We start from the raw sequence: 26630 nt of genomic DNA, 5'->3' as shown, positions 1-26630 counted from the left end.
CAAAATGAGGTGTTTGTGGTAAATGATCCAAGACTTGCAAAGCCCGGAGAGCTATCAGTAAACGACTATTGGTCTCCCAAAGCAAGCAGAGACCAAAATACACGCAGATGCAGGATATGAGAATAGACACAGCAACATCAGCCACAAATCTAACATCTCCTGAGCCAGGGGTTCATCTAGGCTCAATAAAGGAAAAAATGTGATGTTCAAGGTATGCTATAAGACCAGAAGGCTTGTGCAGCCACTCATGAAGCAGGTATGTGTAAAATTATGGCTAGTCCTCTAAACAAAGAAAAAATATCTTAAGAACACTAGTAGATGGCTAGAGAGACACAACATTGTCCATTATACAAAGCCCACAATTTCCCTCTCTCTTGCTCTCTCTTCCCTCCCCGTATCAGAGGGTTGCAAGCACGGTGACTGCTCCTCAACTCAATACAATTACAATGCATTATTTAGAGACAGGAAATTTTCATAAAAAATTGAATTTCAGATTTTTTTTAAGCTACAAAATTAGCAGCAGAGGCTTAGTGGGGAACGTGGCAGTTTTGGTGGGGCAGTTGATGATGCAGCGGAGCAGGGGGGATGGTGGTGGATGCTCTGTGGTAGATGTGATAAGGGCATGGGTTTGTTGGGGCCCTTGAGTGGATGCTCTTCATGGTCTTGAGCGTGTCCTCTGTCATGAGGGGGGTTCAGCAGAGCATGGTCTGTTAAGCGGCGGCTTGATGGTGGCAGGTGTGGGGGCCAGATCTAGGGTGTCAAAGCAGGACCTTTTGTGGAAGAGGTCTTGGGAGGGGGGAATGTCTGAGGTTTCGCTGTTGGGCCTGGTTAACTTCTTGATGATGGTGAAGAGTTCTTTGTTGTTGTGTGCATTTGCATTGATTCTGTCCCAGAAAGCCATTTTCTTAGTCACTGAGGAGGAGGCGGTGTGTGTTGGCCGCGGGGGGGTCTGTAGGCGGCCAAGCAATAACCACGGCCTGTTCTCCTGCCGCCACTGCTGCCAGACCTTCACCACCGCCCGACCGCCAACACCTCCGAAGCCCTAAGATGCATCCTGCTCAATGCGTGCTCAATACTCAGATACGCCGTGGAGATCTGGGACCACATGAACTCACTCTCACCCAACATCACCTTCCTCACGGAAACCTGGACTAACGCCTCCTCCACCCCCGACATCGCCAAAGCCATCCGGACGGATAAAAGATCCAGAGGAAGGACCGCCCCAACAACTCAGGAGGAGGGCTTGCTATTGCGCACAAAAACTCCCTCTACCTCACCACATCCAGCGAAACCTTCCGCTTCGCCGAACACCTGCACTTCCAGGTCCAGGCCAGCCCCAACTCCAGACTAAGTGTGGCACCCTCGCCTACAGACTCCCCGGCCTTTCTTTGCTGACACCATCACCAACCTCGTTGAAGCCCACTCCATTGCCGACATGGACTACATACTCATTGGAGACCGAAACGTCCACCTCGACAACCCCAGCAACCCCAACTCCGCCACCCCCCTTGACAATCTCGGAACATTGGACTGAAACAACTTGTCACCACGCAGACCCACAAGGCAGGACACACTCTCGACCCCAGGTTCACCGAAGGAAATAGTGTCTGCTTCAGTCACACCACGCAAACCCCATGGACCGGCCATCACTGCGTACACTTCTACATTGACCATCCCAATCTACCCACAACCGCACCCCGCCCCCCACAAAGGAACTGGAGCAAAGTCACAGAGGAGAAACTCAACTCTGCCCTCAACCGGCACACCCCCACCGCTGCAACTGACGCCAACCTCGCAGCCAGGGATCCCCAACTGCATAGACAAGCTTGCCCGCTACGCAACCCCGACATACAGCACCCTAGGAACGCCGCCTGGTTCACCACCGACCTCCAAAAAGCCAGGCACACCTGCCGACGCCTAGAGGAGAACTGGATAAACAGCAAGACAGTGGAAAACCACACCACCTACAAGAACGCCGTGACAGAATGCCACCAATGCATCAGAACCACCAAAAAGACCTTCATCCACAACAATATCCTCATCCACTCCAGCAATGCCAAGGAACTCTTCAGCGTCATCCAGGAATGCACCAAGCCTCGCAGCGGAGCCACGGACATCACCCACTCCTAGGACCTCTGTGACAAGCTCGGATCCTACTTCCACTTGAAGATCAAAAACCTCTACAACAAGATCAAAAACCTCTACAACAAGTTCAACAACCACACACCCGACTACGCAGCCCCCCCTCCCTCCGGCAACATCAGCCAGCCCATCTCCTCCTGGACCCCGGTCACGACCGAAGAGACCGCATCGACCATGAAAGGCATCCACTCAGGGGCTCCCACAGACCCCAGCCCACCACACATCTACCACAGAGCCGCCATCGCACCCAAACTACAATGCACCATCAACACCACCTTCGAAACCAGCACCTTCCTCGATGTCTGGAAACCCGCAGAAGTCAGGCCTCTGCTCAAAAAGCCCTCAACAGACCCTACGGACCTCAAGAATTACCGGCCCATCTCGCTCCTCCCCTTCGCAGCAAAGTTGCTGAGAAGACCACCAAAGCAGAGCTGAGAAGGTTAATTGGAAACAACACCGTCCTCTACCCCTCTCAATCCGGATTCCACAGCAACCAAAGCACCGAGACCGCCCTACTCGCCATCACAGACATCTGCACCCTCCTCCATCAAGGCCACACTGCAGCCCTGATTCTACTTGACCTGTCAGCAGCATTCAACACCGTCTCCCACCGCTCAGTTGCAGCCAGACTACCCAACGCTGGCATATGAGGAACCACCCTCAACTGGATCTGATCATTCATCAACAGCAGGAGCCAAAGGATCAGACTGCCACCCTCAACATAACATAACATGTGTATTTGTAAAGCGCACATTCACCCAGAGGGCTCTTGGTGCTGAATAACAGATGTTTATTGTTACCCAACTCAATGGTACTCATTTTATCGACCTCAGATGGATGAAAGGCTAAGTGGACCAACCCGGGATTTGAACCTGTGACCATGAGGTCAAACACAGGTCCTTGCAATGGATGCATTAGTCAACTGAGTCACCAGACCCGGCGTTCCCAACCCAAGGAAATCAATTGCGGAGTCCCACAGGGATCATCGCTCAGGCCAACCCTCTTCAACATCTACATGGCCTCCTTTGGCGCCATCGTCCAACAGGACGGCCTCAGCATAGCATCCTACACGACGACACCCAGCTCATCCTCTCCCTCACCAAGGACCCCAACACCACCAGACTCAAGTTCCTGGAAGGAATGCAAGACGTTGCAGCCTGGATGAGCCACAGGTGCCTAAAGCTCAACTCGGAGAAGACCGAAGTCTTACTCCTCGGAACCACTCTATCGGCATGCAACAACACTTGGTGGCCCACCACCCTCGGCAGCCCCGACCCCCACAGACCACACCAGAAACCTCGTCATCGTACTCGACTCCTCCCTCTCCATGAACCGTCAGGTCAACGCCGTCGCCTCCAGCTTTTTCAACACCCTCCGCATCCTCCGTAAGACTTTTGAATGGATCCCCGAGTCAAGGAAGACAGTCACCCACACACACATCACCAGCTGGTTGGACTACGGAAATGCCCTCTACGCCGGCATAAACAAGTCCCTACTCCGCAAGCTCAATACGATTCAGAACACCACAGTCAGACTTGTCCTCGGCATTCCTTGACACGCGCACATCAGCCAACACCAACGGAAGCTTCACAAGCTCCCCATCGAGAAGAGAGTCACTTTCAAGATACACACCCACGCCTTCAAATGCCTACACAACACCGGACCCCAGTAACTCAACGATAGAATCACCCTCAACGTACCCAAAAGAACCTCCGATCAACCAACCTCGCCCAAACCCCACGCATCCACTAAGCCAAAGCAGGGGGAAGATCTTTCTCCTACATCGCGTCAAAGACTTGGAACGAGCTCCTGATCGACATCAGAACTGACCCCTCCCTGAACACCTTTAGGAAGGCTCTCAAGACCTGGCTCTTTGGCTGAATGGAACACCAGGTTCTTGACATCCCTCGCTGCAGCCACATCACACCCCACCTGAGAGACCTGCACTGGCTCCCCGTCAACAAGATGATAACCTTCAAGCTCCTCACCCACGCACACAAGGCAGTCCACAACACCAGACCAGTGTACCTCAACAGCCGACTCAGCTTCTACACCCCCACCCGCCGCTCCGCTGACATCACCCTCGCCACAGTCCCCATAATCCGTAGAGCGACCTCCAGTGGCAGATCATTCTCCCACCTCACCGCCAACACTTGGAACACCCTCCCCATCCACCTACGGCAGACCCAAGACCTGCTGACCTTCAGAAGACTCCTCAAGACCTGGCTTTTCGAGCAGCAGCATTCCCCACCCCCATCGCCTTGAGACCCTCACGGGTAAGTAGTGCGCTTTACAAAAGCTATGATTGATTGATTGATTCAGCTTATCCTTACTCAGGAGGTTAAGCTCAGAGCACTACTCTAGTAAACACACAGAGCTCATATAGGAATTAAGATCCTAATATTGGATAATTTGAAGACATCGACATAAGTGTCAGGTGAGTGTCATTAGCGGAACAGGCTCAGTCTTGATGCTAGAAGTAACCCTTTAAAAAAGATTAGACATTAACATGAGTTAAATCATATTATTATTTTTTATGTTGGCAATGGATATATCTACCTAATTTGTGATTTTAAAAGACATTGTCTATACAGATATGCAGGTAATCACAAGTTAGGTTACCCCCTATGCCCTGTGGTGACATACCCCCAGATGCATCAACAACCCAATTTGCGATTCCTTAATAGCGAAATATACCGATTCGCTATTAAGGAATTGCAAAATGGAATGCAGCAAGAAATCACTTATAAAATAGCGATTTCTTAGAATTCCTTAATTGCGAGTCGCAAACTGCGAGTCGCAATTAAGGAATACCGCCCCATGGGAAGACAATCTCAATTTGTGTGTCGCAATTAGCGAATCACAAATGGAGATTGCGATTTCAAGGGTGCAGGGGTGTCCAAAGGACACCCTGTTGCACCCCTGAAATTGTTATGTGCACATATGTTGCGCACACACATGCCCTTAGGACATGTGTGTGCGCAACATGAAACTTTGAAAAATGCACTTTAATGCATTTTTCAAAGTTTTTGCAAATTACCATGAAGTTGTACTTCATGGTAATTTGCGTGCCCTATTAGCGAATTCGCTATTTTTAAATACTTTCCTGCATTGCATTTAAGGAATCTCAAATTGAGATTCCTTAAGTGTAAATAATCACAATTTAGCTATTTCTAAAATTCCGATTTTTGCATTTGGGATGATGCGTCCCAAATGCAAAAATACTGCTCGCAAAGGGACAGATTCTCAGAGCAGTCCCAAACCCAGGAGGATCAGCACATGCCAGGCCACCACCACAGCCCAGCTCCCACCACCTCTTTCAAATGGCGCTGGCCGCGCGAGTAGGCTGCTTCAGATTCCCATAGGGAGAGGGGTTGCCACAGACTCCACACACCTTTCAGGCGTACCCAAGACACCAATCTAAAAGTGAGCGTCTGGTCATGGATGCAGGCGCGCAACATAGATCAAGCGTTCAGATGAGTCCAGCTCGTCCACAGTGTCTTACAGCTGTCCAACAAGCACCACCGAATACAAGGGCCTAGAACTCCACACTGCAAAGTGATCATTCACAAGTAGATCGAACCCAGCTACAGATGGAAAGGGCACACCCATGCAGTCAATCCCTGTGGCAGGACTTTAGTGGGGAGGCCCGTGGCGCACCCAGCCACTCCACAGGCGCAGTCCGCTTGGTGAGGTCGCTGTCCCGCCACCAGGGGCTCAGGCCATCTAGCCAATTACACTCATGAAGTCGGAGGGTACAACTCAGCTCACGGCACACCCTCCACATAGGGCCAGACACTGCCCAGATCATTAGCGTTGATCAATCAAAACAAGATTTATTCGATTTTAAACATTAAAATCATAAAACCAGGCATATAAAAGAGTACACCATCATATTTTACATATACAATTTATCAAAGCACATATCGAAAATATGAGTTAATAAATGTACATGTAATACATGTAAACAGAAAGTGAATTCCGAAACATCCCATCTCGCACTAAGGTGCCTCCAACATGTTTCATATCTTGAAATTTCATCACTTAGGCATTTCCTAGTCCTCAGCACGCTCTTTTGGAAACCCACCATAGAACCAATACAATAACATCTCCCAACATCTGTAAATGAACGAAGGCAGGGCGGCAATGCGTCCATCCTCCCAGTTTTAGTAGGGGTATTATCCATCTTCGCCTTGCGTAGCTATAAAACGTACAAAATAAAATTACATGCATTGAGGTTTGTAATGAGATATTGTCACAGGGCCAATCGTTCATAACTGGATAGCTAGTCAAGTAGTGGAAAGTTCCAAATCTAAATCTTGTTAATAGGTATCTATCATAGCCACCCGAGATACGTAGCAGATATGGTTGGATATCGTATATCATAGTGATTATTTGGTGCCTAACCACCATAGGTTTATTCATCTCAAGAGCTAACCTATTTTCTTCCAGATGGGTCATACAACCTTTTTTTAAATCCTTGCGATTAATAGAAATCATGTTATCAGGTGAAAAAAAGAACTCTGGGTGTCCAATATCCAACATACATTTTTTTTTACATATTTAAGCCATAAGATTTTGCAGGCATTATCTAATCTTATTGCATCTATTATTATTTCCCTGTTAAGACCAGTACTAGCAGAAGTCCAAATTCTATGCCCCAGCAACACCGGTTGAACCTTAATTAAATCAAAAATATATGGTACTCTTAATTAACCTTAAGAGGGCATTTTCAATACATTGAATTGATGTGCATTCTTGAAAGCCCCAAATACCTGCCCAATAAACTGCTATGCTCACTCATTTTGCTTGGTAAATGTTTAATAACATTTCTGGCGCCCTTTTCCCCAATCTTTTTTTTGAAATGTATTAAGACTGCAGTGGACTTCATAAAAAGTAAGCTCCTGGCCTTGACAGCTGGTGCCCAAGAGCCGGTTCGGTTAAAGAGAACACCCAGATAACTAAAAGAGTTAATGGTTTCAACACTACTCCCCCACGTAGTAACTTCTATTCTTGTTTTTCCCTCTCCCGCACGCCATAACAAAGATTTTCTTTGCATTCAATTTTAACCCAAGGCGGCCCATAGAACCGGTATAAAAAGAAAGAGCCCTGTGTAAACTGATCTGGGTACGGCCCATAAGTACCGCGTCGTCAGCATAGAGGAGAGAGGCTATTGGGCGGGTATTTACACACGGCGGGTCCCTAGTATGTGACAGCAACTCCTGTTCCAAGGCGTTGGTATACAGTGAGAACAGGAGTGGTGCCAAAACACAGCCTTGCCTTACGCCCCTCTCCACTTTAAATGGCGCGGTACATTTGCCCTTGATTCCATAGCGGACCTTTGCAGTGGCATCGGAATATAGCTGCCTTAAGAACTGTATTAAAACGGGATCAACTTTTAGTTCACTAAGAACACCCCACAGCTTGTTATGAATTACACAATCGAAAGCAGCTGTGAGGTCGACCAATGCCAGATAAAATTTCCCTATTTTAGCCTGCGTATATTTACCAATTAAAATACTAAGATTCAAAGTCTGCTCGTTAGTTCCTAAGCCGGCTCTAAAACCATACTGGACGTCGCTTAAAATGCATTTTTCTTCAGTCCATGCCTGTAATCGATCTAAAACAATACTGCCGGCTACCTTCATTAAGGAGTCCAACAGAGATCTAGGGCAGTAGCAGGCAGGGTTCACCCGCTCGCCCTTTTTAAAAACGGGGACTACAAGTGATAAAGACCATGTACTTATAAATCCCTTTTCACAGCATGCTTGTAAAACCCTGGTTGAAAGGGGGTCCCACAACTCCATTTCCGACCTATAAAGATCGATCGGTATCCCATCAGGGCCAGCAGCCTTACCAGTCTTGCTTGCCTTTAGTGCCACATTAACGTCTTAAAGTGAAATATGTAAATTAATAGGCAATCTGCCAATCTCTCCTCATGCGAATACCTATGCATAGATATCTCCAGCTCTCCCAAACCTTTATGCAGCCTCCACATCTTCTACCACCCCCATGGTGATAACCTCCTTCTAATCGAAAAGGTTATGGAAACCATCTCCTCCAACCTTGCCAGACACTCCCCCCAGATCTTCCTTGGAGACTTCGACCTCCATAGGAATGACTCACTCGATCAGGCGGTCACAACTCTCACAAATTTCCTTAGCGACATGTCTCTCACCCAATTCTGCAACTCCCCCACCCACAAATTAGGCTCGACACTTGATCTCATCATCTCCAACCACAATTCCATTCAACTCTAATCCATTCTCCCCTGTGACTGGTCTGACCATCATTTTATCAACTTCCTGATAATTGAAAGCTGGAACCACAAACTGGGCCAACCACTCAAACTTAAACAATGGAAAAGACCGCTCCACACCACTAGCGTTAATGAGCTCATAGTACGATGCAATCTCTCCCTTCCCCCTCCTTCCAACATGATTGACGTGCATGACCTTACCGACCATTATAACAACACCATGCTTTCTGCCTTGAATGATACAGCTCCCCTTCAACTAAAAAGAATTCCCTTTAAAGACTCAAAACCATGGTTCAATGACAGACTTAATGCTGATAGACGCAATCTTAGACTAGCTGAACGCAAGTGGAGATCCTCTCCCTCCACAGAGCTACTAAATTCTCTTAGATCACACAGAAGTAGATACAACAAACTCATAAGGATCTACGAAATCCAACTTCTTTAAACATCAACTGGACAATGCCAAAAACCGCCCGAAAGGACTTTCTGAGCTCATCAAATCTCAATCCAATAACACTGCTACCCAATCTCAGCCTACAGCTCGCACACAACCAAACTGTGATGTGATGGCTGAATTATTCCTGGAAAAGACTAACAAAATCGAATCAGACCTAAGGTCTGCTGTGCTCACTCTTACGTCCCCTCCTGATGACCCTGTCTCTACTCTCCTGCCCCCGCATCAGGTCCTTTCACTCAAGAACAATACCTCATGGAGTCATTTCCCTCCCCTCAATGCCATTTCCATCCTCAACATTCTCTCCACCCTTAAACCTTCAAACCACTTCAATGACCCCCCTCGCCCCCAACTTCTTTAAAGAAATGATAGGCTCACTTGCCCCCACTCTGGTCCAAAATAACCAATGCCTCACTTCTTCAAGGTAAGATCCCGGACGTCCTTGAAGGAGGGCCTGGGGCTGCCTATTCTTAAAAAACCCTCAGCTGACCCGGATGACCTGAACAACTACCGTCCAATCACAATCATTCCGACCTTGGCTAAACTTCTGGAGAAATGTGTTCATGAACAACTCCTCAAACACATTAAGCAATTCCAGCTTCTTGACTTATTCCAATCGGGTTTCTGCAGTGGCCACAGTCCCGAAACGGCCATCACTCACATCGTAGGTGGCGCCCTCACATTACTCGACCAAAATGAAACCTGCCTTTTAATTCTGCTCGGTCTCTCATCTGCTTTTGACACTGTCAAACGACAATCTTCTGTACCTTCTTGAATGCAGAATGGGACTCTCTGGCACGGTCCTTAAATGGTTTGCATCTTTCCTCGACAACAGAAGCCAGAGAGTCAAATCCAACCAATCTCTCTCCAACCCGAGTCCATGCACACTTGGCGTCCCCCAAGGATCCTCACTCTCCCCCACCCTCTTCAACCTCTTCCTGGAACCTCTAACTGTAATTCTTAAAACCTCGAACATACAATATCACATGTATGCTGATGACGCCCAACTTTACATGAAAATCTCTTCCCCCGAGGACATCACATCGCTCAAAGAAACTCTTATCAAAACCCTCAACTGGCTTACTTCCAACCACCTCAAATGAAACGCCTTCAAGACGGAATTTCTCCTCATTGCACCCACTAAACAATCCCCATCTATGCTGCAATTTCTTTGTAACCTCACCGCCCTCAACTGCACTCCTCACATTGTTGACTCCACTAAATCTCTGGGAGTTGTGCTAGACAAAACTTAAACATGCAAGGCCACATCAGCAGCCTACGAAAACTCAAACCATTCCTTCCACATGATGACTTTAAAGCGGCAATACAAGCATTGGTCATTTCCAGGCTAGAATACGGCAGTGCCACTCTTTGCAGTTTGCCGAAACTCAGTCTAGCTCCCATCAGAGCGTCTCTTAATGTCCAATCACATTTCACCGGACCTGAAATCGCTCAACTGGCTTCCCTTTGAAGCTAGGATACAATTAAAGATTGCTTGTAGGACCCATAGAGCACTATACTTCAACACCCCACTCTACCTGACTAACAAGCTTGTGCTATCTGGTGGCTCCAGGTCCACAAGGAGCTCAGGCACTCTGTTTCTCAAGCCCAAGAAATTTAATAAGCTTAAAACCTACAATCGTTCATTCTCTGGAATTTCATCGAGAATCTGGAACTCCCTTCCAGTGGAAATAGACTGATTCCCTCTACCCTTGCCTTCAAAAAGGAAGTCAAATCGCTACTACTGAACAAACTCCTCTAATGAACATTGCCCTGATCTTTATGTTATGCTCCGACTGCCTACAAATGTCTGTTTTGTATATTTGTTTTATTTTATCTGTTTTACTCTTGATGTATATTGCCCTACTTGTCTCGCTCGCTACCTAATCTTATGTGAAGCGCTCTGATACCCACCTGGGTCATGTTCACGCTATACAAAACTTTAAATAAATAAATTAATGAAATTCTGTTGTGCCCTCCCTATATCTTGGCTCTGGGCTTCTTCCTCTGTAGCCCTCTGATTCAAGTAGACACTTTTGAAAAAGTCAACCCAAGTGTTTTCCTCTATAGCCACCTCGATTGATGGTGCGTCTAATTTATTGTTGAGGAAGGGGCATTCACTGCTGCCAGAATTTCAGACTATCTTTACTCGAGGCGGCATCATTAAGGTTCTTCCATGCCTTATCTTTTAACTTGTTAATCCTACTTTTCCTGGCTGCGTTGTACAACTTTCTACAGGCCCTAATCTCGCTATTATCTCTTATCACTCTATGTAGGGCGTTCTTTAAGTTTGAATAACTTTTAGTGAAATTTTTCTCGAACCATCCCTGCCTGGAGTTACGCGTACCTTTACATTTTGCTAACAGCGTGCTTTTGACTGTCTCAGTGATACAGTTACAAGCTTTAAAAACATCTTCATGTGATGGGCTATCACTCAAACATATTACGATTGGGTCTGAGGCTTTTGTAACTATCTCCTTAGTTAACTCCATAGGATTCCGGCTCGCCCAGCGGATTGCATAACCATTTTTCCTTCCCAGTTCTATGTTCTTCACCCATGCTACTTTATTACTAGTTTTCTTTGGAGCACTTTTTTTCGAAATAGCTACATTTACACTGATTGCCAAATGATCACTCATGACATTTTGATAGATATTATACTCCTTCACGTAACTTGTGTGGCGGTTAGGCATAATAATAAAATCTATAGTTGATTTAGCACCCCTGCCTTCAAATGTGTGACCAAACTCTACTTTTGGCGTGCATAAACAGTTAGAAGTCATTAAATAACTCTCCTTTATCCAGGGTTAAACAGCATTTCCCTATTTCAGCGAATGGGCACAAGCTGGTATTAAAATCCCCTACCCAAATAGGAATAGTTCCAATATCGCCTTCTAGTTTTAATTTGACAATATCCCCACTAAGCTTCTTTAATATAACTCTCAATTGACCTTTTTCCACATTGTTATAAAAGTTAATCAAAACCAATGTACAATTAGAATCCATAAGTATCAGGATGATTTGGTAATACATTTCTGAGATAACCATCTCAACATTGTGTGCCCCTAGCAAGTTTGAGACATATACGCATAGCCCCCCGTTTGACCTTCCGCTAGATGGCTCAATAGCGGGTGTATGGTATGTTTTGAACTCATTGATGTGTACTTTGTCAATAACCCAGGTCTCTTGCCGACACAAAAAATCAGAATTACTAATAAAGTTCATCCAAGCCGGGTCGTTCATTATTCTTTAGACCCGCTATGTTCCTAAAAAGAATTTGACATATTCCTTCCCGATGGTCAATTATTTCCGTATAGTCTCCTTCAGGAAGATCGTATCTATTAGGGTTACATTTCCCCTCATCCGCTCGCTGAACCTGGATCGAGCAAAGCGGGCATGATTGATACACCTGGGTTTTCAGCAATAAGGTCATTCTCATTCTTAGACAGGTACTTGTTGTTTGGTTGTCAGTCATTTTCGTCCAAAGTAGGTAGAGGCCCAAATCTGTTTGATACTTCTAAGTTATATCAGGGGCCGTCCATTAACCGTCTCTGAGGTCCATAGTTTTCAGGGATAGTTAATGGTTAATAAAAGAAGCTGAGCGGGAGAACTTGGATGCTAGTGTTGGTTAGGTTTGATTGATGTGTTCTCAATAGAATTTCCCTGACCAAGGCAGGTGATCCTAGTGAGAGGACTATACAATTGCCTTTGAAGGATTTACTGCCATTTCCTACCAAGTCGATTCGCCTCACCATCTTAAATTCCCTAAAAAGTGCATGTGTATACCTGTCCTATTTCCCAACCTATTTATTGTTTTGTTTCTTAAAGCGGGCCAGGTTTCCGTTGCTGCTAAAGGAAGCTGGAGAGCATTACCTAAAATAATGGTATATGGTGTAGCTGCTGGTGGGAGGTTAAGTGTTTGTGCGCTTTGCGTCACCCCAGGGACGTTATCCTCCGTTATACTTGCGCTTTCCCCACCCTTACGTCTTTCACTTAGTTTGTGGCCAGTCCCGCCCATCTCTTTGGGTCTATATGTCTTGCTCACTAGTGGGGTACTGTTTTCTGAAATCGCGGGTACATTTTGAAAGGGCTCATGTCGCCAACCCTGTTCACTTACTCCTTGTATTCTCTTGACTGGCCGGGGTGTAGTTTTTTAAAACTGCTTTTTCTGAAAGTACGTGAGCCCCCGGTAGTTTCTGATTTTCTGCACTCGTTTCTTGTGTGGCCTTCGTCTGGGCCGCTAAAACTTTGTCTAGGCCTGTTTCTATTTTGACCAACCTGTCCGCGAGAGTTTAATTATTTGTGTAACGAACTCCTTTAATTCTTTAATAACTGTATGCAAGTTTACCAGTTCACATACAGGTTCATTACGAGTGTTTTTCCCTCTCGGGGCGCTTACAATATCCGCTTCCTTCTGCATTTTATTTGTATGCAATTTCCCCTGTGGCTTTCTTAGTTGGGTCTTAGGTAATCTAGGAGTTAAAGTGGGAATCGGATAAATTACAACTATGCCTTCTACAGTATTATTTGCTAGGCTCAAATTTGGTGATTTGAAGGTTTTTTTGGGAGGAGGTAGTTGATCACTATCTGTTAGCCCATCAGAAATATCATCGGGAATTTCCTGAATACACCCATTTTTTCGCTGACAAAGTCCGAATATACGAGCAGCAGGATTCTAATGGAGTACAAATTGCGATTTGTTCAGACTTGCCAATATAAACAAAGTTCAGGGTCTTTGACCAGTTCCAAGAAGTAGGAGCACTCAAAGAAGTTAGTCAGTTCAGTTCATTAAAGTCTTTATTTCGAATAAACATCATAAAAGACAATAACATTTAAAACCAAATTAAAAAGTCGAAATACATCAGAGTTAAACATTAACAATTCCTATAAGTTTCGTGGTCATAGGTGTTTAGCAAAAAAGTACATTAAAAGGTGATGCACAAAAGGATGACGGGTCCACAGTTAGAATATACTTAAAATATTAAATAGTACCATTCGCTAAAACATCTTTAAAAACTCCCACCATGATTAGCGTGACACTCATACAATCCTAAGAATAGGCGGACAGTTTAGATACGCTGTGGTCAGTGCAACATAATATATTTAAATGTTCGCCCCCCAACAATACACGAAGCGAAAAAGAGAAACAAATAATAATTGACATTACCTCCTCTCCTTAGCATGTATAACCCACATCCAGCTTAAAAATTTAGCGACAGTAATCACAATAGATTCATTCGTGGCTGTTTTTGGAATCCTAAAAACTTCTCTACTTAGCCTAGTCCCTAGGATTAGGCATATAGGTTTTAGCCATCTAGGCCTAGGGATTTTATAAGCTGGACATGCAAATAAAATATGTGCCAATGATTCGTTCTGTGTGGGGCAAAATGGACACATGCTGGGATTTGAGGCGTACCATTTACTGACGGATAAATTGGTGGGAAGAGATCCCACCCTAAATTGATGATACAGTTTCCTATCTTTTTTTAAGGTGATAAAATACCAGTACTTTTCATACTCTACTTCATACTTATGTTCTAAAAAGTCTCTGGATAAAGATGATTTTGTTAAAGCAGAGAAGCGCTTCATTTTGATCATATTCCAATATGCTGCGTTAAATGCACACTTTGAAGAAAATGAGTTTTCCATGGGATTTACCCACAGTCTATTCATCCCCATCTCCGACAGAGCCGTTTTTACTCGTCTCAGCCATGGACTTTTGTGCACCCTGTAGGAGAGTGGGGTCTGCAATCCTATGGTCATCCCAGATTTTTGCTTTTTGCTTCACTGGTTTATGACTTTCCCTGGCTGTGGGCCTGCTAATCAGACCCACAGCCTAGCTGTTCTCTCTCTAAATTGACAACTATGTACTTTAGGTGCATTTACCAATTGGTACTGGGCCACCTTATCAGTCCCTGTACAGTGTACCTTAGGTATCCGGGGCATAGGTGTACCCAGGGCCTACCAGGGGCTGCAGCATGTATTATGCCACCCCTGGCTGGCCATCTAATACTGACACAACTGGCTGCATGACAGCTGGGGCAAGGTGGTGTAATCACCCTTTGCTATAGATATAGTATACCTATATCTAACCCTAAAATGGACACATATGTTCCTATCAGTCACTCCTATGGCAGGCCTTATCAATCCTGAAGGCAGAGTGCTTGGAATTATGTGAGATGGTGCTCTGGCATGAGCTGAGCCCGTCTGCAGCTTGCGGAAACAAGTCCTAATAGCTGTTCCATGATAACGCTATACCATATACTCTTAAGTGCATTATCAACCTCGCGGTTAAATGCTAACTCTGGTATAACATTATCAAAACATGTCGAGTAAGGTGTCATACGAATTGGAATACTACCCCCTTGCCAATTCCACCGTTCTAGAGGGACACGACATGTATGTAACTGTGAACCCCGGTTAAAGTTAACTCGAGCCTCAGCATCACAAAATGGATCCTGCCACCACAGACACAAGTCTGACCTCCTGCTGCTGGGAGTCCTTCCAGCGAGGGAGGCTTGGACAAAGGGTTTCCTGCCTTGGGAGGTGCTAGCACCACCCCAGACAGGATTTTGTGTATTGAGGTAGGGAGGCCTGAAAGGAATGAGGCATGCCTAGGGCACACAAGGTGCCCTGTGCATACACCAGTTCAAACCAGTTGCTGGGGCACTCCAGCCCCAGCTCTGGCGGGAAACCGGACAAAGGATAGGGGGTGTAACCACCCCCCCTTCCTGGTCCCACCCAGGGGAGGGACCTAGTCAGTAGTGCAGCCCCCTTTAGGAGAATAAAGGTAGGAGCTGGTCCCATTCTAAGTGAGATTATCCTGAACAATTCTACAAGAAGAAACTCTGGACTTCGAAGTTCTGCTCCACAGAAGACTGAAGAATCTCCCTTGTGGACAAGGAGTGTCCACCCTGCAACTGCAGGCACCATCAAGCGTCCAGTGGCTTCACTTTGTCGTCTTCCCTCGAAGATCCAGACTTCAGAGCCCGACGAGACCCGGATTCCCAGACCTCTCCGACCTCAACTCACATCTGGAGCAAAGCTGAGACCCGTGGGTGCGACGAGACACGGGGGACCAGCCATCTTGAACGAACCTGCACTTCGCTTCCAGCACGACTCCCGAGGTAAACTCGACCAAGTGCTTTGGGGATTGAGAAGCCCCAGTCCCGAGCAGCCCCTGCACCGAAGATCAGCCCTCCAGCTTCCACGAGATCTGCGTGGGGCCCTTCTGCTTGTTTGCTGCTCGTTGCGTTGTCTGGTCACTTGCCGGCTGGCTAGTGGCCTCCTAGACGATGAACCTTTGAATCTTCACTGCTGGTCTGGTTGCTCCAGACTGGCCCTTGCTCCCTTCCAAAAGAGGGGCACCCCGGACTCTCCTAGTCCGCACCAGACGTCGTTTCCACTCACCGCGTGGGTTGCCTTTGCCAAGGCCTGTTGACTCCAATCCCGGATCCGACACCGCCAACAGCGAGAGGCTGCGTGGGACAGCTCGTGCCTCCATCCAGGTCATCGAAGACACCTCCTGGTCCACGTGGCTGCAGAGTCAAGCGTCCACTCTTCACCTAATCGCGATTACAGCACCTTGTTCCTTCCTGGAACTCTTCTTTTTGCTGTGACATCGGATGTTGTTGCGAAGCCTGCATTACTGAACTTCTGGGGAAACGCTCCTGAATAGTTTTCCTGTGCCGTCACTTTGAAAGCGCTACTTGACAGCGCTGGTCAAGAACTGCTCGCGTTTCCCGCTTCGCGGGAAACACTCGTGTGGGGATTGAAGGCGGCCGGCGGTGGCTGGAGAGTGAGAGAAAACCACAAAGCCCACAAAGCCATCTGGGCCAGGAACAACTCCCCGCCACGCCCCCCTCACCTGGCTACAATTGCGCAGAAGGACCGCGCATCGCGGAACGCGCGGGGCGCCGCCGGGCTAAGCCCGGGCAAAGGGCGGGCCCTCTGTGGCCCTCAGTGGCCGAGGTAGGCTGGGCTGGGCCCGGATATTTTCATTGACATTGTTTTTCTGCTAATTCTAATTTGCCTGACTGTTTGAGGAAGAACCATCTATTGAAACTTATTCGTTGCTTCCTCTTATTCTACTACCGGTCAGTCATTGTTGCATCTCCAGGACTATATTTATTATTTTATGAATATTGCATTATTTCTTGTTATCATTCTTCTGGAAGTAAATCACTCCTATAACATAATTCCGTGGAATAACCCTACAAAAGATGTCTAAAAAATTACGTTCAGGAAGGGAAGTGGGAGGAATACCAGATGCAAAAATAGACATTATCCGCACAAGAAACAAATCTGTAAACAATCCCCCGTTGAAGGGTCAATGCCAACTCTTTGAGTTTTGGTACTTGCCTTCCTCTAAGAAAGCTAATTTTGCTGCTAAAGAAGCTCCCTGTGCCACGGTCCAGGAGGTCCATACTCAAGGTATCATAGACCCTCCGCCTCCTCCTGTGCAGCCCGCATTACCACAATCTGTGGTAGCGGTGTCCTCTTCCCTTGTTCACCTTGAAGGGAAGGGAGAGAGTAATTTCGATCTTCCGGTACCTGAAAGTGAACTTGCGAATCAACCATCTTTGCCTCAAACCCTCCTGAATGATAGGTTGGGTGGTGATTTGTCATCACTATCCATTGACCTCGAACTCTGTGGCCGCTATGTAAATACAGCTAAATTGGAGACTCAGGACCCTATTAAGCCTTCGGGGGGTGCTACTCCATCTGGGCTAATGTTGTATAGTAGTACCCCTTCGTTAAACGGTCAGGACATGTCCGATTTGTTAGATGTGTCCGGGAGTCCGGGTCTCAACTTATCTGGTATCTGCCGTCCAGTGGAAGCGTGTGAAAAACCAATCTCTGAATCCATGATTGCTTTGGAACAATTATTAGCCTCCATTCTATCTCTCCTGGGGAAATTTGTAGGCAGCTCGGATTGTATCTTGGATTCAGTTAACCAAATACTGAAGACATTGTTACAAAAGTCGCCAGATATGAGGAGTGTTCCCCCCCCCATGACCGAACACAGCTTGCCAAAGGGGAAAATAAATGTGCCTTTTGTGGATTTTGACATGAAGGCTGCAACAGCAGTTTTGGAAACACACACCGTAGCTATCCCCTTAACCGCAGTGCCTAACTGTATTAAGAACTCAGTTCTAGAGATCGAGGAAGAAAACAAATCCACTTCTGGCCCTAAAGTGGTTCAAGACTTATTCCCTATCTTCATGTCTGAAAACAAAAAAGAACCTATGGACTATAAACATGTAAAGGTAATAAACGGTAAATACAGAAATAATAAAGGGAATAAAAGGAAATCAATTCGAAAATACAGGAAGAAAAGGCAGCGTCGGATAATCTTCCAAAATTCTCTGGTTGCACTGGAGAACGAAGAAATAGACTTGGATCCTACCTCTACATCCTTAAAAGCGGAAATTGAACTGAACTCACCCATCTCTACATCTTTAAAGGTGGAAAGAGAACTGTGTCCGCCAACGTCTTTGGAAGTTATGCCACAAATGGGGGGTCCTCTCCCAAGTCTTTCTCCACCGACTGCGACTGGAGCTCCAATCCAATATCCATCTGGGGCCCTTAACCCCTTGGCCCCTCCTTTCTCCGCAGCCTTAGAGATTGGAGACCGCTCTCTTCCTGATCGCCTTTTAACAACTCTAAAAGCTCCAGTGGACACTCTTGTGTTAGACTTTTTACCTCTATTCGATGTTGACCTACCCCTAAACAGAGCCTGGCTTCTTAAGTGCTTTAGCGAGATTGAAAGTCTTCACCATATTCAAACTAGGGACATTGAGTTAGTTTCCCTGTTGGGTGGAGTCAGGGTATCGAGTATAAGGGTTAAATTCTATTCTCCTATTATTGTAAACTTGATATTGCAGCAAGCTGAGAATTTTCAACGTACAGGTATCGACATTCTCCCGATTTTTAACCTTGGTAACACAAAACCTTCTCTTGGGAAGGTATTTAGAAGGGATGAGCAAAATGGGGTAGCCTCTCCTCTTAGAGACCTGAAGATTTGGGTCTCTAAGGGAAAACGCTCGGTTTCGCAAGTGAAGCCACTTCCGCTAACTCAGAATGCCTCCTTTACAGAGGATAACAATCGGTGGAATTGGCTGCATAGTGCCTTATCTACAAAAACAAAAGATAATCCCAGATTGTTTCATCATCTTTAACACCTCACTAAAAATTATTTCCTGGAATGCGGCAGGGATTCACAGTAGCCCAGAGAAATTTGATCTCTTATTTTCTCTAGGAGCTAACGTGATTTGTATACAGGAAACTTGGTGTACCAATATGCTGGATGTTTCTAAGGATTTTTACGCCTTGGAAGTGCCTGCTGCCCCCTCCAAGAAAGGTCATGCTAGGGGGGGAATCGCTTGTTTACTATCAAATAAATTGCAATGGAGATTCTCCCATTATATCGACCCTAGTAAACTTTTCCATGCTATAACCATTGAAAATCTGTTTAATAACGGCATAAAGTCACCTATTGTAATCCTAAATGTGTATATCCCTCCAGAAGAGTGTTTCAACGTGATATTGAAGCAGGTATTCCGATATATTGATCAAATCAAAAATGTCCCATCCCCTCCGGAAATTATGCTTGTGGGAGACTTGAACTGCAAAATCTCCAATGTTAGTCTGAAACTTTTTAGGAATAAATCTAAAGAAGAGGCGCATTTTGTTCCTCAATCACTCTTCCCTGATAAATTAGTGACAAATAAAAGAGGGAAGATTCTGTTAAAAGAATTAGCGGCCGTCGACGGTCTTATATTAAACGGGAGATTCCCGTCTGACGTGCCTGCAAAATTTACTCACAAATCTCCTTTTGGGTCTTCTATCTTGGACTATGCAATCGCAGACTATGGTTTGTTTCCTTTTATTCAGGACCTTAAGATCATACCTACTTCCCTGAGTGACCATAGCATATTGTTTATAACTATTTCTTTAAATCCCATGACCACTGCGCCTTGGTCTCTCAACGGCAGTGATGCTGCCTTCCACGTTTCTTCGGGAAGGTGTTTTTGGAATCCTTCCGCCACTAATGGGGTACAGGATTTCCTATCTGATACCCTACTAGTATTAAATGAGTGGCGTGGGAACGAAATAGTATATTTTGAAGAATTCATGCGAAACATCATTTCTTATGCTAAAAAAAACTTCTCGAACTAGAAAAGGGGTAGTGGTTCCTAGTATACTGCGTATCCTGAACAAGGAAATAAATAAACTAGTCCGTGAACAATATCTAGATAGAGACATGGAACGTGAAAAAGAAATTTCCAGGCTAAAAAGAAAGAGATGTAGACTTAGGCTAAAAATAAAAAAGGTAAGGGAGGACAATGTTTGGATCAATTTGAGGGAATCAGTTGTTCATGGTAGGATCAGAGAATTTTGGGCAATAATCGGTAAGGGGTGCAGTTCTAGACTAAGTCCCTCTCCCATCCCTATAGCGGAAGAGGTATGGATTACTTATATTCGGGATCTTTATGCAGGGAACGGGACTACAGGTGATGATACTGCCATAGATGTTACACCCGAAGGTCTCATTAATTACCCTACAGAAGAAGAAATTGAGACGGCTATAAAAAACATGCGTGTCTCTGGGGCAATGGGCCCTGATGAACTCCCCATGACGGTCCTGAAACAGGATCCTTCAAGGTGGAGTAAAATCCTGTACCCTCTGTATAAAGCCTGTTTTTTGTTTAAAACGGTACCTGCCTCCTGGAGGGGAAGTATCTTGGTCCCTATTTTTAAGAAGGGAACTAGGGATAGCCCCAGTAATTATCGTCTGATTGCTCTCCTCGACTCCATCGGAAAGGTCTTTGCGAAATGTCTTTTAAATTCCCTCTCCGATTGGGTAGAGGAGAATAACATCCTGCCGTTTGAACAGACTGGCTTCCGTAGGGACCACGGTACGTTAGACAACCTCACCGCTCTTCATGTGGTTACAGATAAATATGTCCAGGTGAGAGGAGGGGTAGTGTATGCCGCTTTTATTGACTTCTCCACAGCGTTCGACAAAGTTGATCGTAGAACGCTGTGGAGAAAATTGGCAGCGCTTGGTCTTCCAACCTATTTGTTGGAGCTGGTGCGTTCTCTCCATACAGAGACCTGGTGTAGGGTCCTGTTGGGGGGCGAAAGGGGGCTATCTTATCTAATTCCATCTTTGAATGGCCTTAAACAAGGCTGTTTACTGGCTCCCCTTTTGTTCTCCTTATACACGGCAGACCTTCCCGCCGCCTTGTCTGCCAGAGAGGGCATTGCCCCGGTGGTGGGGGGGACCCCTATCTCCTGCCTGATGTACGCCGATGATGTCCTTATTCTTGACTTCACCCCTAAAGGACTTGCAAATCGGCTACATGCTCTTCATGCCTTTGCTGCAGCCCATTGCATGAAGATCAATATTACCAAAAGTAAAGTTATGTGTATAGCTGGTAAGAAGAAGTGCCGATCTGCAGATTTTGGTTGGTTTATCGGGGGCCAAAAACTGGAGGTTGTAAATTCCTATACCTTTCTGGGAAAAATCATCACGGCTAACTTGAGCTCCATATAGAGCATTGTTCACGCAAAGCTCTTGCCCACGGCAAAGGTTTAAATTCCCTATACCAGGCAAAGGGAAACGGCACTTCCCGAGCTTATTGGAAGTGTATAGATCTAAAATCCCCGCAACAATACTGTATGGTATCGAACTTATAGAGGTGAAAAATTGGGACTTTTGCCATAAGATTGAGGGGAAACTTCTAAGATCTCTTTCTTCCCTAAATACTGCGTGCTCTTTGGCCGCCTGCAGGCTTGACTTTGGTCTTAGGAGCAGCTGGGTACAGGGATTGTGTGCCCTAGTAAGATGGGTGGCCTGCCTGGCTAGAGCAGAAGTAGGGACTATGAGAGCTCTCCTCAGAAGTGAATTATTGGGTAATTTTAACGAGTTTTCTCAACTTGTATGTAACTTTAGAAAAGCTGTAACCCTTCTAAAATTAGATGAAAACGCTTTGTTTTTGTACTCTCCCTTACAGTTAAAACTCGTTTTAAAAGCAGCCTCGTGGGACCTATGTTTTCACTCGGATAAAAAGTTAATTTGTGAAAAAAGGAATGTAGACCTTCTCCTTAACTCCTATGTGATGAAGTTACCTCAAGTCTATGTTATATGGAACCTACCGCATGGTATTCGTAGATGTTGGTTTCTTTTACGTTACGATTTAATACCTTTAAATCTACTGTTATCCAAATGGTATGGCTCCTCTGCTCTGTGCAATTTATGTAAATTGAACATCCAGGACTGTATGCATGTTTTACTGATTTGCCCTGCGCTCCGTAAATTGCGCTCCAGATGGTTAAAAGTTATTTGTCTCCGCCTTGGCATCGTCACCTTGAACGGCTTTCTTCATGCACTTTACTGCCCTCCTAATGAAATGTTCTGCTTCCATATTTTTAACTTTTTTAAAGGTTTTTTAGCTATTTATTAATATGTCCCTGGAGATGTTTTGACTTTCCGACCTCCCGTAGATTTGTTTTGCATGTCAGTTTTGTATTTAACCTTGTTTCTTAACGTCATATTTTTGTAATGTATTTGTTCTGTTTTTTATCCTGTAGGTTTTATGTGGCCCTCTTCTGAGAGCCAAAACATAATAAAATAAATTCAATTGGTTCCACACCAGTCACTGGCTAGTGACTTTGAACACTGTCCCCTCTGCTTTCAGGTCCTCTTCTTCATCGATCCACCCTTGGACATCTTCCTCCTGGTCACCTGCAGCATCTTTTCTTCCAGGCTCCATTGACTTCAACGCGAGAACCCGACACACTTTGACACCTATGCACCCGCAGCCCGTGGGTGAGGTAACGAGAGCATTTCGGTGCTCAAGGGTAGTTTAACTGTCCTAGTGTCCAGTTCCACAGTCGTTTTAGTCCTACCTAGTCAGGCTTGTCCGTACTCTATTTTAACTTTAACTGTACTGTCCATAGACGTTGTTACGCATCTCGCGTGTGAGTTCACACTCTGCACACGCGTCCCGTGGGCCTCCTATTACTTACCTAAGGTGAAGATAGCGTAGTCCTAGCAAACCTCCAGCCTCTGGACAGCTCCATTCCTTTTATCGACTTTCACATTCCACTTACTTAGTATATGGTTTGTCGTGCCCCTAGGGCACCATTGTAATTTTGTGCAACTTGTCGTATTTTTCTTAAGAGATTGTCATGTGCTTAGCCCTCTGACCTCATAAAGAGTTCAGAGGTGTTGTTATTAATAAATATAGTGTTTATTTTCATAACAACCTGTGTGGTGTCCTTTCATCTGGTATTCAAGGGGTTATATTGTGGTAAAACAGCTGGCTTCAGAAAGCCAAAAGAGTTTAGCCTAAGACTGCTTTGTCCATGCTACCATTAGGATAGCTGGTCTATAAGGTTGACTTACAACCAATCACCATAAGGGTTGTTTGGACTGATACAAGGTGATCACTAGAACTAGTGAGCATCATATATCAGGCCAACTTCTCACACATGCTATCAGCCTTCCTGATTTCCAAAAGTGCTTTTGCATACTGGGACAGCTCCGGGGTGACCCAGAGTCTTCTCCAGTACGCTACTGGTCTATATTGCACCGTCTCTTAAATTGAGTAACAGCCAAGATCTAAAAATAGGGGCAATAAAGGAGTTGACTGAGGAAGACAAGTCAATGTCCTCAAAATTTTATTTTGGGCTGTTATGAGGGGGACAAGATTGTCGAAGCCCCACAATTCGGCCCCACAAAGACAGAGGAACTAATTTTTGTATTATACATTTTTAAAACTGGAGCAACAGGTTTGGTGTATGAAAGTCGCTGCTCCTTCAACAGGGCACCTGATAGCTGAGCATGCCTAAGAGTCAGTAAATTGATCTGAGGCTTCCAACTAAGTTTACTGCCAATCGTTACCCCCAAATAAGTAAAGTCCTGAGTCTGTTCCAGAATACCTTCCTTCATTTCTACTCTACCATTTATCACTTTATGCTTATATAGGACCATACATTTAGTTTTCTCCACATTCACTAGGCGATCACGGTCCTGACAAAACTCTTTAAATCTTCCAAAAGCGGACTGTAAACCCTTCTGAGTCTTGGAGAGTATCTTCAGGCCTGCTAATGTAGGAGCATCTGTGGGGAAATTCTGGAAGTACTGGATTAGAAAACAAGTTACTTACCTGTAACTACAGTTATCCAGTATTGGTATCTTTCATACATTCACATGCCTGAAGGGTTTGGGATTTGTTTCCACGCCAGAGGTAGACAAATTCCAAGAACAATGTGAGATTCACAATTTTTTCAGGTAATGAAGGATTTAAAACTGTGATGTATTCCTATAGGTTCTGAATCGATCCCCCTATTCCTGACCCTATTCTGGTTAACAAACCAACAAGTTAACTAGCAGTCAGCCCATGAGGCAGCAAACCCCCATGATGCAGATACCGTTATCTGACGAAGCCACACTACGGCACAGGAACGTGTTATCTGATTAGGTCATAACGCTTGCGATCTAATTAGACAAGCGATATTCCTCCAGCCCCTGATAAGGCATACGGAGTTCTCATAACAAATCAAACCTATGACAACCTGGGAAAAACCCCTGCGGCCATTGTTTTGATTTCACCGAGAACTTCAGCAAAAGAATGTGCTAACGACCTGGTCGTATGACATCCTTATTGACGTATCTATGTCCATCCTTACGTCAATCTCGGCACCTTAAAGGTATAAATATTACCGATATTGCCCTATGCAAACACACGCGGTGGTGACGAGACGGAGCAGCCATACTTGCCGAAGCCCAGAGCAGAGCAGACCCCGCTGGCACAGCCTCGCCTTCCTGACGCGCTGAGAACGAGACGCGCTGCTTTCTCCTGCCGAGAAATCCAGCACCGGCGTTTCCGGGTAGCCCTCGCAGGCAGCCTGGAATATCGAGAGCAGAGAGAGAGATACCATCCCTCATTCATCCTAACTTCCAGGTACAGAACTGAATAACCCCTCACAGAGAATTCTTTAGTCAGTCACTTGGCAAAAACAAACTTAACTTAAACTGTAACTTTCTATTCCCGCCCACGTATTAGGCTCAGGTCAGGTACACGGGGTAGGCGTATCTAGAAACACCAGTTGAGTACATTTAGTCAAATGTATATGTGTATGTAATATATTTTATTCATTTTAAACCTTCATATGGCTTAGAAACCATATCAATGTTTTTACAGTATTATTTTATACTTCTGCTTTTAATGTATGCACTTTACTTAACGATAAGTATTGCAATAATATCGATCCATTTCTCTTGTACGAGAAGAGAGACTGATCAATAAATAACATCTTTTATTGGACACGCCCGTCTCTTCCTTTTCTCTACAATCTGATGAGACTAAGAATGCACGTACTGACTGAGTAAAATAAATTGCCTTTTGTTCACACGACTCTCGAGATACACTCTTGAATAGGGGAGAGCAAAGTTGTCATGTTCTATGGTTGTCAGAAACTAAATCCCTTCTTGTCTAATCAGGGAAGTTAATTCCTTCCTGAACATTCGAGAAAGTTTCTAGTGAACTCTGAGCTAGCTGGCAAACCCAAAACTTTAAGTCTAATATCGACAGTAGTAGACCTAGTTAACGTCTGGTCTAGGCCTATACTATTGAAGGTATTATTCCAATGCGCAGAGCCTATTGGGATAATAGGAACTACACTACATGGCGCCCAACGTGTTTGGAAAGGGCGATAAAACTAACGTAAGACATTTAAAGTAACTCAGTCGTGCTTTCTCACTCAGACCCCTTTTTCCCATAATACTCCAAAGACGTCTGGAGTGGGTGAAAGGTAATATCCGCCAAAACCTCGCAGGAGGAAACTCCTATGTATGGTACTTGGTTTAGTCAACGTTGAAGGACAAACCGTTCCAAAATATTGTGCATCTAATCTTCGTTTCCATAAGAAACCTGATCTGCAAACAAACAAAGTAAACATCCTGTCGGTAAAATGGTAGACAGTGATGATGAAAGAGAGGCAGTTAGATTAGCAACTGAACTCGCAGCAGCTGATACTGCACTGCAAGACGCAGACCCGGATATAATACTCATCCCGGTCATTAAAAGGAAATCTATAACTTTAAAACTTATAGAAAATGGACTGACACCTAGAGGTGGTACAGTCATATTCGTAATTGAGGCACACGAATATCGGCAGACAGAGGTATACTATTCATGGATAAATTTTCCTGCAGCAAATGCTGTAACGAAGTACTTCCACTATTACAAAATAGAGGAACCTCCTGAAACGTACACTCCTTTCGAGGAGGTGGAAGTACCACTCAAATTTCAAGAGCACCTGCTCTTATTTGATGGCGCCCTAAAACATAATAATCACATCACCAGGCTCGGTCCCTTAGGTAGACCAGGAGCAACGTGGCCGGTCCTAGCCGGATACACACCACATCCAGACATCGACAGGATGTCTGCAGCAAACCTTTTAACACAGCTAAAACAATTAATAAAAATACATAGACAACTAGTCCAGTATGTGATGCGGACTTCTACAATTCAGCCAGCAATTAAAATTCCACAGCTGACCCCTCACCAGGGGAACACAAATAAAATTACACCACAGAACATACAGTCCTGCCTAGGTAAAGTACCAGCTAAACGGGAACAAATACCATTCTGGTTGGCACAGAAAATAACCCAAATAGAGGCGGTGTTTCCTGACACTACCCCGTTAGAAAAACACAGGATTCTGACTATCTGTCTTCCAATGGGAATCGCACCACAC

The 26630-nt window shown here is 45.2% G+C and overlaps 1 protein-coding gene across 7 annotated transcripts in view; it reads right to left on the bottom strand.

Annotated features, from left to right (window-relative positions):
• The window catches only part of LOC144773616 (transient receptor potential cation channel subfamily M member 2-like), a 4189411-nt gene that overhangs the window by 2999209 nt on the left and 1163572 nt on the right, over positions 1 to 26630 (bottom strand). The gene's annotated exons all lie outside the window — the stretch shown is intronic.

The sequence above is a fragment of the Lissotriton helveticus genome, chromosome 8 (assembly GCF_964261635.1).
Source record: "Lissotriton helveticus chromosome 8, aLisHel1.1, whole genome shotgun sequence".
In the NCBI taxonomy this organism is placed as follows: Eukaryota; Metazoa; Chordata; class Amphibia; order Caudata; family Salamandridae; genus Lissotriton; species Lissotriton helveticus.
Note: the sequence above shows the minus strand (reverse complement) of the source record. Positions and strands in the feature narration are given on the sequence as shown.